Below are 12,077 nucleotides of genomic sequence, written 5' to 3' on the forward strand. Positions count from 1 at the left end.
AGGAGGGAAAGCGGAGATCAAAGAGAATGCCGCCGTTGGCAGCGGACTAATGAGAGTCTGCACTCGTACCATGCAGCGCCTCCCCCCCCCCCCCCCCCCCCCAGAAGGGCCTTACACGGCTTGCGGAACGCCAAAGAGAACTGGAAACGAAACGAACGTTGCTCATTATAAATGGAGCTAACCGACACGGTATTAATCACGTATTTTACGCGACCACCACCTTATGTCAAGAGCCCGGAAATCAGCACAAAAGGCTGTTAGAGATGAATCTCAGTCTGTTACAAGGCGATCTTATCAATGGCTTTCTTTCGATGGCCGTATTGTGTGAATGACCCCGCACGCCATCGTGAAAATATTTACTTTGGAAATACACGCTCACTTCTTCGTGTGTCAAGACATCGACTACCCTGGGGTGACAAAAGTCATCGAATTTCTCCTAGAATGGTGTCGGCCGTCCTTTTGCCCGGCGTAGTGGAGCGACTAGAGGTGGCATGGACTCAGCAAGTCGCTGGAAGACCCTTACACAAGTATTCAGCCAAGATGCTTTTATATAAAAAAAAAACACTCCGTCTTCAGGCCACAAATGGCCCATCGGGACCATCCGACCGCCATGTCACCCTCAGATGAGGATGCGGATAGGAGGGGCACGTGGTTAGCACGCCGCTCTCCCGATCGTTATGATGGTTTTCTTTGACCGGAGCTGCTACTATTCGGTCTAGTAACTCCTCAATTGGCATCACGAGGCTGAGTACACCCCGAAAAATGGCAACAGCGCATGGCTGCCCGGATGGTCACCCATGCAAGTGCCGTCCACGCCCGACAGCGCTTAACTTCGGTGATCTGACGGGAACCAGTGTATCCACTGTGGCAAGGCCGTTGCCCAAGTTGCTTTTATAGCCGTACAAAATTTCGAAAGTGTTGCCGGTGCGGGATTTTGTGCACGAACTGATCTCTCAATTATGTCCCGGACATGTTCGACTAGATTCATGTGGGGCGATATGGCTGGGCAAATCATTTGCTCGAATTGTCCAGAATGTTCTTCAAGCCAATCGCGAACAGTTGTGGTCCAATGACATGCAGGATTCTCATCTATACAAGTTCCATCGTTGATTGGAAACATGAAGTCCGTGAACGGCTGCAAATGATCTCCAAGTAGCCGAATATAATCATTTTCAGTCAATGCTCGATTCAGTTTGATCAGAGGACCCACATCATTTTATGTAAACGCAGCCCACACAATTATGCAGCCACTATCAACTTCCACAGTGCACTGTTAACAGCTTGGGTCCATGGCTTCGTGGGGTCTGCGACACACTCGAACCCTAACGTCACCTCTCACCAGCTGAAATAGGGACTCATCTGACCAGGCCACGGTTTTCCAGTCGTCTAGGGTCCAATCGATATGGTTACTAACCCAGGAGAGGCACTCCAGATGACGTCATGCTGTTAGCAAAGGCACTCGCGTCGGTCGTCTGTTGTCACAGCCTATGAATTCCAAATTTCGGGCCGGCCGGAGTGGTCGGGCGGTTCTAGGCGCTACAGTCTGGAACCGCGCGACCGCTACGGTCGCAGGTTCGAATCCTGCCTCGGGCATGGATGTGTGTGATGTCCTTCGGTTAGTTAGGTTTAAGTAGTTCTAAGTTCTAGGGGACTGATGACCTCAGCAGCTAAGTCCCATGGTGCTCAGAGCCATTTGAACCAAATTCCGCCGCACTGTCCTTGAGGATACTTTCGTCGTACGTCCAATATTGGTTTCTGCGGTTATTTGTAAACTATGTCAGACAACGATTATTCATAAAACAGTCACGCTCTAGAAGATATCTAAACTCCACTTGACTATTGAGGAAAAATTTATAAATAATAGTTATATGATATAGTTTAGAAATTTTAATATGTACCATCTTCGTACCACTTTATAAACATTAAGTGTTTTTTTTCTATGGACAGCATCGGCATTTATAGTGGCTTTTAAGAACTACGTCTGTTTTAAGAAATTGTAAGAGATCACCCAGGTTTCCCATCAGCCCGACCAACGTTCTGCATATCTATTTACCCGCGGATGCGCATGCGCGCTCCACATGAACATTCTCTCCAGAGTGTTTCTCAAACCTTTTTACGTAAACGAGGGACCGATGCTGCTTAATTTTACATAATCCCATAGACGAACATATACGGTCGGTTTTATTTTAGCTTTTGTCCTTTATAGGTATCACGGGAGCCTTCTATTGTTGTTTTATGCTATCTTTTATCTGACGTCCGCTACACAGTGAAAAATTGCTATTAACGCTAGGTCTTCCCATTCCTTTTTCTGAACAGAATATGACTTGATTTTGGGAGTATTTTCATTCTGTATACCTTTTCATGCTCAGAATGGTCAACAAACCAATACCGACAACAATGGTACAGGTGTACACTCCGACGTCGCAAGCTGAATATGAAGAGATAGAGAAAGTATATTCGCATATCGAAACGGTACGTAAAACGAGATGAAAATCTAATAGTAATAGGGGACTGGAATCCAGTTGTAGGGGAAGGAGCAAAAGAAGAGGTTACAGGAGAATACGGACTTCTGACGAGCAATGAGAGAGGGGAAAGATTAATTGAGTTCTGTAATAGCGAATACTTTGTTCAAGAATCAAAAGAGGAGAAGGTATGCTTGGAAAACACCGGGTGATACGGGAAGATTTCAGTTAGATTACACGATGATCGGGCAGAGATTCAGAAATCAGATACTGGATTGTAAGACTTACCCAGGAGCAGATATGGACTCAGATCAAAATTTAGTGGTGAAGACTAGTAGGTCGAAGAGATTAGTCAGGAAAAATCGATATGCAAAGAAATGCGATACAGAAGTACTAAGGAACGACGAGACGCGCTTGAAGTTCTCTACGACTATAGATACAGCAATGAGGAATAACTCAGTAGGCAGTACAGTTGAAGAGGAATGGTCATCTCTCAAAAGGACAATCACAGAAGTTCGAAAGAAAAACATAGGTACAAGAAAGGTAACTGCGAAGAAACCATGGGAAACAGAAGAATTACTTCAGTTAATCGATGAAAGAAGGAAGTACAAAAATGTTCATCGAAATTCAGGAATACAGAAATACACGCCGTTGAAGACTGAAATAAATAGGAAGTGCAGGTAAGCTAAGACGAAATGGCTGAATGAGAAATGTAAAGAAATCGAAAAAGAAATGACTGTCGGAAGGACTGACACAGTATATAGGAAAGTCATAACGATCTTCGGTGACATTAAAAGCAAGGATGGTAACATTAAGAGTGCAACGGGAATTCCACTGTTAAACGTAAACGCAGAGGAGAGAGCTGATAGGTTGAAAGAGTACACTGAAGGGCTCTAAGAGGGGGAAGATGTGTCTGATGTTGTAGAAGTGGAAACAGGAGTCGATTTAGAAGAGATAGGGAATCCATTATTAGAATCAGAATTTAAGAGAGCTTTAGAGGACTTAAGATCAAATAAGGTAGAAGGAATAGATAACGTTTCATCAGAATTTCTAAAATCATTGGGCGGGGGAATGGCAACAAAACGACTATTTACGTTGGCGTGTAGAATATATGAGTCTGGCTAAATACCATCTGACTTTCGAAAAAATATCATCCACACAATTCCGAAGACTGCAAGAGTTGACAAGTTTGAGAATTAGTGCACAATCCGCTTAGCAGCTCAAGCATCGAAGTTGCTGACAAGAATAATATACAGAAGAATGGAAAAGAAAATTGAGGCTGTGTTACCCGACGATCAGTTTGGCTTCAGGAAAGATAAACGTTCCAGGCAATTCTGACGTTGCGGTTCACAATGAAAGCAAGATTAAAGAAAAATCAAGGCACATTCATAGGTTTTGTCGACCTTGAAAAAGCGTTCGACAATGTAAAATGGTGCAAAATGTTCGAAATCCAATGAAAAATAGGGGTAATCTATAGGGAGAGACGGGTAATATACAACACGTACAAGAGCCAAGAGTGAATAATAACAGTGGACGACCAAGCACAAAGTGCTCGCATGAAAAAGTGTGTAAGACAGGGATGTAGTCTTTCGTCTCTACTGTTCAATCTATACATCGAAGAAGCTATGATGGAAATAAAAGAACGGTTCAAGAGTGGAATTTAAATTCAGGGTGAAAGGATATCAATGATACGATTCGCTGATGACATTGCTATCCTGAGTGAAAGTGAAGAAGAATTACATGATCCGCTGAATGGAATGAACAGTCTTATGAGTATAGAATATGGACTGAGAGTATACCGAAGAAAGACGAAAGTAATGAGAAGTAGCAGAAATGAAAACAGCGAGGAACTCAACATCGGAATTGATGGTCAGCAAGTAGATAAAGTTAAGGAAATCTACTATCTAGGCAGCAAAACAAGCAGCAAATACAACGAATGACGGACGGAGCAAGGAGGACATCAAAAGCAGACTAGCAATGGCAAAAAGTGTATTCCTGGCCAAGAGAAGTCTACTAGTATCAAACATAGGCGTTAATTTGAGGAAGAAATTTCTGAGAATGTACGTTTGGAGCACAGCATTGTACGGTAGTGTAACATGGACTGTGGGAAAACCGGAACAGAAAAGACTCGAAGCATTTGAGATGTGGTGCTAGAGACGAATGGTGAAAATTAGTTGGATTGATAAGGTAAGGAATGAGGAGGTTCTGCGCAGAATCGGAGGGGAAAGGAATATGTGGAAAACACTGACAAGGAGAAGGGACAGGATGATAGGACATCTGTTAAGACATCAGGGAATGACTTCCATGGTACTAGAGACAGCTGTAGGGGAAGACAGAGATTGAAATACAACCAACAAATAACTGACGACGTAGGTTGCAAGTGCTACTGTGAGGTGAAGAGGTTGGCACAGGAATTCGTAGCGGGGCGTATCAAACCAGTCAAAAGACTGATGACACAAAAAAAAACCTTTTCATTTTAATAATGTTCTCTTGCCTTACATGAGTGTTTGTCAATTATTTTGTACAGATTACAACTGGTGGTGTAGCTAAAACGCTGCGAAGGCGGGCGTGCTTACACATAAACTTCCTTTATATTTATTTTATTATTTCATATAATTTTGGTAGCTCTGTAAAGCTGGTACATAGGTATATTATTAGTGTTATATAAAGTATCTATCGTAGTTCCTTTCCTTTTTAATAATTTAAAAAACTAACTTCATTTCCGTTTCTTGATGTACTTCGTTTTATTCAAGGCTTACAATGCATTTCAGATCTAGAAAAGCATTCTGAACTAATTTTACGTTTTTATTTAATTGTACGTCGACATTTGTCAATAACGGTTACAGTAGCGGCCCCTCACGGACAGTGTTTCAGCCTTCAGCCTAATTCTAAGGCGCTGCAGTCATGGACTGTGTGGCTGATCACGCCGGAGGTTCGAGTCCTCCCTCGGACATGGGTGTGTGTGTTTGTCCTTAGGATAATTTAGGTTAAGTGGTGTGTAAGCTTAGGTTCAAATGGCTCTGAGCACTATGGGACTCAACTGCTGAGGTCATTAGTCCCCTAGAACTTAGAACTAGTTAAACCTAACTAACCTAAGGACATCACAAACATCCATGCCCGAGGCAGGATTCGAACCTGCGACCGTAGCGGTCTTGCGGTTCCAGACTGCAGCGCCTTTAACCGCACGGCCACTTCGGCCGGCTGTAAGCATAGGGACTGATGACCTTAGCAGTTAAGTCCCATAAGATTTCACATACATATGAACATTTTTTTCAGCCTAATTAAAGAACTGTATTAAGATAAGGCCTTTTGCCTTTTAAAAATTCTGATTTTGGTTTGGGTCTTAAGTTATTGGTTTTCAGCCGATTTTAAATTAAAGTGATCTTGCCCTTAAGACATGAGATTGTATGGCGTAGTAAGCCGGTTATTAAGTTCCAAAAATTAATGCTATTTTTTTTAATTTCTTGGCTCTTGTAATGTTTGGTCAAATAAATAAAGTTGTATGTTCGAGTGTAACTGGCAGCCGCTTATTTTGGCCCCTTTCCACAATTTAAACTACCTGTCCTGTCATGCGGGCTTAGCAGGGCGTCTCAGTGTGTCTACGAATGCTGTACATGTAGAATCACGTTTCTTCGACGTATCTTCTAAGATATGTCACTGGGCCAGTACTGCGTTGCGTGTTCCTGCATTTCTCCGAAAACCAAACCGTTCTTGTTGACAGCTTAAAAAAGAGGTGAGCTTTCATCGTCTTATACGAGTTACATTGTTCCCGTCTTTTACCATTTGAATTTTTACTGTTGCAGGTAGAGAATAACATCTAAAGTGAATAGGGGCCAGAACATTTGAAGTACTCATTCACAAAGCAACGTATCACCATCTGAGACAATATTCAGTTTGCAGTTCGAAAACGCATTGCAGTTAGAGAATAGTGAATAGGGGCCAGAACATCTGATGACTCATTTACAAAGCAACGTACAGCATCTGAGACAATATTCAGTTTGCAGTTCGAAAACGTTGTGCACGTGTTTTTCCATCATGCTACTTGTATTTCTCGTTTCGGTGCGACGCTTATGCTCTCGGACACGTTATCAGAAAGTCAATATTATTTCCAAATCGACGTAAGAGGGAACTTCAAAAACTAAGTTACACATTACTATGGAAGACCATGTAACTTTTACTGACTGATACACTGCAAAGACACACGACACAATTTTTCAACGTAGTCACCGAGAGTCTGCAAACAACAGTTGGAAAGTCCTATCAACAGTTCGATTCATCGACGATAGAAATCCACAGTGCTCACGGAACCTTTCGAGGAGCGCTGTGTGAACGCCGTCATCATTGGAAAATCTCTTTCCTCCAGAAGTTTTTTCAGCCGATGAGCGGCAGCAACGTCATTGGAGACTTCGTGAAATTGTTGGCACCGTATCGTCACGGCTGGACGCATCAAAAAAATGGTTCAAATGGCTCTGAGCACTATGGGACTTAACATCTATGGTCATCAGTCCATCGGGACAGTCCGATTCTTATGGGAAAAGAATCTAAGGTGCACACACATATTCGCCGCGGAATTCTGGCGGTAAACTGACCAAATGCAATGATGCGTCCAGGTCCGCAGCTCGTGGTTCCCGGGTTCGATTCCCGGCTGGGTCAGGGATTTTCTCTGCCTCGTGATGGCTGGGTGTTGTGTGATGTCCTTAGGTTAGTTAGGTTTAAGTAGTTCTAAGTTCTCGGGGACTGATGACCTCAGATGCCAAAGGGCTCAGAGACAGTTAGTGTTTTGCCGTATGCTCTTCGTTTCTATTATTTATGAAGCAGCTCCAGTGCCCTGTAGTACACATTTGTTTAAATATGTAGTAATAAATACATTATGTAGTAGTTACAAATTTGTTACTTTGGCATGTTTTCGCAAGGTATCCTCCTGTCTTTCAGGGTAGAAACAATTATTGCAGCACAAGTGATATTAAATTGTCGTTTGGTGTTGCTTACGATTTCCAGTGTTGCTAGTCCACGTGTGTGGTTCAAATGGTTCAAATGGTTCTGAGCACTATGGGACTTAACGTCTGTGGTCATCAGTCCCCTAGAACTCAGAACTACTTAAACCTAACTAACCTAAGGATATCACACACATCCATGCCCGAGGCAGGATTCGAACCTGCGACCGTAGCAGTCGCGCGGTTCCGGACTGAGCGCCTAGAACCGCTAGACCACCGCGGCCGGCCCACGTGTGTGGTCCCGGAGATATATTTACTCGGTCCCCATACTCGAGATGGCCGATTTTCACTGCTTTTCATCCAAATTGATTACAACACTTCACTTGTACTTCTCACTGTGTGTTGGACGTGTGTATGTTTGAAGTGTGTAGTGTTCCCAAGTGTCTCCGTCACACTCATGACACGGCTAAGAGAAAAAATGGTATACTTTAACATACAAATCAACACACAGTATAGCAAACATACTAAAAAACAAGGATTACACTTTGCTTAGGGAACAAGAAACGCAATCCAGTCACATTTACAAACAGCAATAGACAAACCAGTCAGATACCAAGGAGCAGGTATATACCAGTTAGAATGTGAAGAATGTGAATCAGAATGTCTGGGAAAAACAGGTAAGAATTTCAAAACTAGATATAAAGAACGTATAAGAACCTGGAAACATGAAAATAGCCATTCTGTTTCTGCTGAACATGGACATGAACCATCCAATATGGATCAGAGCATTAAAATTATCAGAGTGAACAAATCCAACAAAAAAAAACCCTGATATTACACAAAAACTTTCATATACAAAGAGCCCTTACAATGAAACAGAATGTAGTTAATGACGAAATGGATATAAGCAATAACTCACTGATCATGTTAGCAACTAAAACAATAACAAACAGAAATGTAAAACATAAACAGAATAAATAATTAATTAATCTTTCTCTGTCTCTCTTTCTCTCTCTCTCTCTCTCTCTCAAACACACACACACACACACACACACACACACACACACACACAGAGAGAGAGAGAGAGAGAGAGAGAGAGAGACAGAGAAAACAAATGAACAAGTATCAAACCACGCATACAAAACGCAATCAACAGGCGAAAGTTGAACACACGGTGACAGCTGGCATCGTTACGTACTGTAAACGCACGCACGTTCAACACAATGTGAAAAATGCAACTGAAGTACTGTTAAATGTTGGTAAAAAAACGCAGAAAATAGGTCGTCTGGAGGACGTAGTTAACACGTGGACACATGGACTAGCAACACTGGAAATCGCAAGTAACGCCAAACGATAATTTAACCTCACGAAACGTGTGATGCAAAAGTTGTTTCTAACCTTAAAAACAAGAGAATATCACGAGAAAACGTAACATAGTAACTTACTTGTAGCTACTATATAACACATCTATAGGGTGTTTCAAAAATATTTGAAACGGCAATAAAAACTAAACGAGCAGCGATAGAAATACACCGTTTGTTGCAATATGCTTGGGACAACAGTACATTTTCAGGCAGACAAACTTTCGAAATTACAGTAGTTACAATTTTCAACAACAGATGGCGCTGCGGTCTGGGAAACTCTATAGTACGATATTTTCCACATATCCACCATGCGTAGCAATAATATGGCGTAGTCTCTGAATGAAATTACCCGAAACCTTTGACAACGTGTCTGGCGGAATGGCTTCACATGCAGATGAGATGTACTGCTTCCGCTGTTCAATTGTTTCTGGATTCTGGCGGTACACCTGGTCTTTCAAGTGTCCCCACAGTAAGAAGTCACAGGGGTTCATGTCTGGCGAATAGGGAGGCCAATCCACGCCGCCTCCTGTATGTTTCGGATAGCCCAAAGCAATCACACGATCATCGAAATATTCATTCAGGAAATTAAAGACGTCGGCCGTGCGATGTGGCCGGGTACCATCTTGCATAAACCACGAGGTGTTCGCAGTGTCGTCTAAGGCGGTTTGTACCGCCACAAATTCACGAAGAATGTCCAGACAGCGTGATGCAGTAATCGTTTCGGATCTGAAAAATGGGCCAATGATTCCTTTGGAAGAAATGGCGGCCCAGACCAGTACTTTTTGAGGATGCAGGGACGATGGGACTGCGACATGGGGCTTTTCGGTTCCCCATATTTTCAACAACAGATGGCGCTGCAAGTGATGTGAAAGATATAGAAGACAACGCAGTCTGTGGGTGCGCCATTCTGTACGTCGTCTTTCTGCTGTAAGCGTGTGCTGTTCACAACGTGCAAGTGTGCTGTAGACAACATGGTTTATTCCTTAGAACAGAGGATTTTTCTGGTGTTGGAATTCCACCGCCTAGAACACAGTGTTGTTGCAACAAGACGAAGTTTTCAACGGAGGTTTAATGTAACCAAAGGACCGAAAAGCGATACAATAAAGGATCTGTTTGAAACATTTCAACGGACTGGGAATGTGACGGGTCAACGTGCTGGAAAGGTAGGGCGACCGCGTACGGCAACCACAGAGGGCAACGTGCAGCTAGTGCAGCAGGTGATCCAACAGCGGCCTCGGGTTTCCGTTCGCCGTGTTGCAGCTGTGGTCCAAATGACGCCAACGTCCACGTATCGTCTCATGCGCCAGAGTTTACACCTCTATCCATACAAAATTCAAACGCGGCAACCCCTCAGCGCCGCTACCATTGCTGCACGAGAGACATTCGCTAACGATATAGTGCACAGGATTGATGACGGCGATATGCATGTGGGCAGCATTTGGTTTACTGACGAAGCTTATTTTTACCTGGACGGCTTCGTCAATAAACAGAACTGGCGCATATGGGGAACCGAAAAGCCCCATGTTGCAGTCCCATCGTCCCTGCATCATCAAAGTACTGGTCTGGGCAGCCATTTCTTCCAAAGGAATCATTGGCCCATTTTTCAGATCCGAAACGATTACTGCATCACGCTGTCTGGACATTCTTCGTGAATTTGTGGCGGTACAAACCGCCTTAGACGACACTGCGAACACCTCGTGGTTTATGCAAGATGGTACCCGGCCACATCGCACGGCCGACGTCTTTAATTTCCTGAATGAATATTTCGATGATCGTGTGATTGCTTTGGGCTATCCGAAACATACAGGAGGCGGCGTGGATTGGCCTCCCTATTCGCCAGACATGAACCCCTGTGACTTCTTACTGTGGACACTTGAAAGACCAGGTGTACCGCCAGAATCCAGAAACAATTGAACAGCGGAAGCAGTACATCTCATCTGCATGTGAAGCCATTCCGCCAGACACGTTGTCAAAGGTTTCGGGTAATTTCATTCAGAGACTACGCCATATTATTGCTACGCATGGTGGATATGTGGAAAATATCGTACTATAGAGTTTCCCAGACCGCAGCGCCATCTGTTGTTGAAAATTGTAACTACTGTAATTTCGAAAGTTTGTCTGCCTGAAAATGTACTGTTGTCCCAAGCATATTGCAACAAACGGTGTATTTCTATCGCTGCTCGTTTAGTTTTTATTGCCGTTTCAAATATACCGGTCATTTTTGAAACACTCTGTATTATATATGTAATAACAAGCATGCAATACAGGCCACTGAAAGTGCTTCATAAATAAAAGAAGCGAAACAAATAATTCAAAAAACAAACTGCCTTTCGTTTGGTTGAAAAGACGGAACATAGCCCCGTTAAATTTTATGTTTGCTGAAAATTTCAGTTTCCGGGAAAAATGGTTTTGGGAACATCCTCCTCATTTATTTAGGGAACACAGAATAATAAATGAAAAGCACCAGTTTGCTTTTGTTCTACAATATTACTTTTGTTGTTAACCGGTTTTCAATTTACAAGGCCATCTTCAGACATTTGCTGAGTAAATGTCTCAGTAAATGTGTGAAGATGGCCTTGTAAGCCGAAAAGCGGTTAACAATAAAAGTTATGTTGTAGAACAAAAGCAAACTGGTGCTGTTGATTTATTATAATGTTGTTCCACCAAGAACCGACGGAAGATTCTGTTAACATGAACACAGAATAGTAGATTACAATAGGAGCCCTGTTGTTTCACGCAATAGACAGTTGGCAGCATCAGATTACAGAGGCGACTGCAGACACCACGCTACAGATGGCCTTGCTGTTCTGAACATGGGACTGGGTCCCCACACACAGCCGCCGCTCAGCTGAAGCGCCGTAAGTTCGGTGGGCTGGGGGCCGCGTCAATTGTCTCAATGGGTGGTAATTGTGGCACTTGGGGCGGCATAAACAGCACGAGGGCGGAGTCGCACGGAAAAGTGGAAAACAACGACTCTAAATTACGGGTAATTAGCGTGTCACCACATGACGTGACCTCTCCGTCGTTATGAGCCCTCCACCGCGAGACCTAACCGACTTCGTTGGGAGGCCAAGCCTTACTAACGGTCTGCAGTGACCTTTCTAGTATGGAAAACACCGGAGAAGTAGATGATACGCAGCTAGCCGTCTCACCCACACTAATCACTCGGAAGCATGCGTATGTTTCGAGTAGATGTACTGCGACTGTTGTGAACTCCAGTCTGTGACTTGAAAGCTGATTAGCTATCGAAAAAATGTGTTTTGCTCTCCCAGGACACGACAGGGTGTCCAACAAAGGACTCTCTGGTTTTAAAATCA

General features: G+C 43.3%; 1 pseudogene; it reads right to left on the reverse strand.

The window, feature by feature from the left end:
- Positions 1-763: 763 nt before the first annotated feature.
- Positions 764-881, reverse strand: LOC124597461 (annotated as a pseudogene).
- Positions 882-12,077: the final 11,196 nt, after the last annotated feature.

The sequence above is a fragment of the Schistocerca americana genome, chromosome 2, assembly GCF_021461395.2.
Source record: "Schistocerca americana isolate TAMUIC-IGC-003095 chromosome 2, iqSchAmer2.1, whole genome shotgun sequence".
Classification (NCBI taxonomy): Eukaryota; Metazoa; Arthropoda; class Insecta; order Orthoptera; family Acrididae; genus Schistocerca; species Schistocerca americana.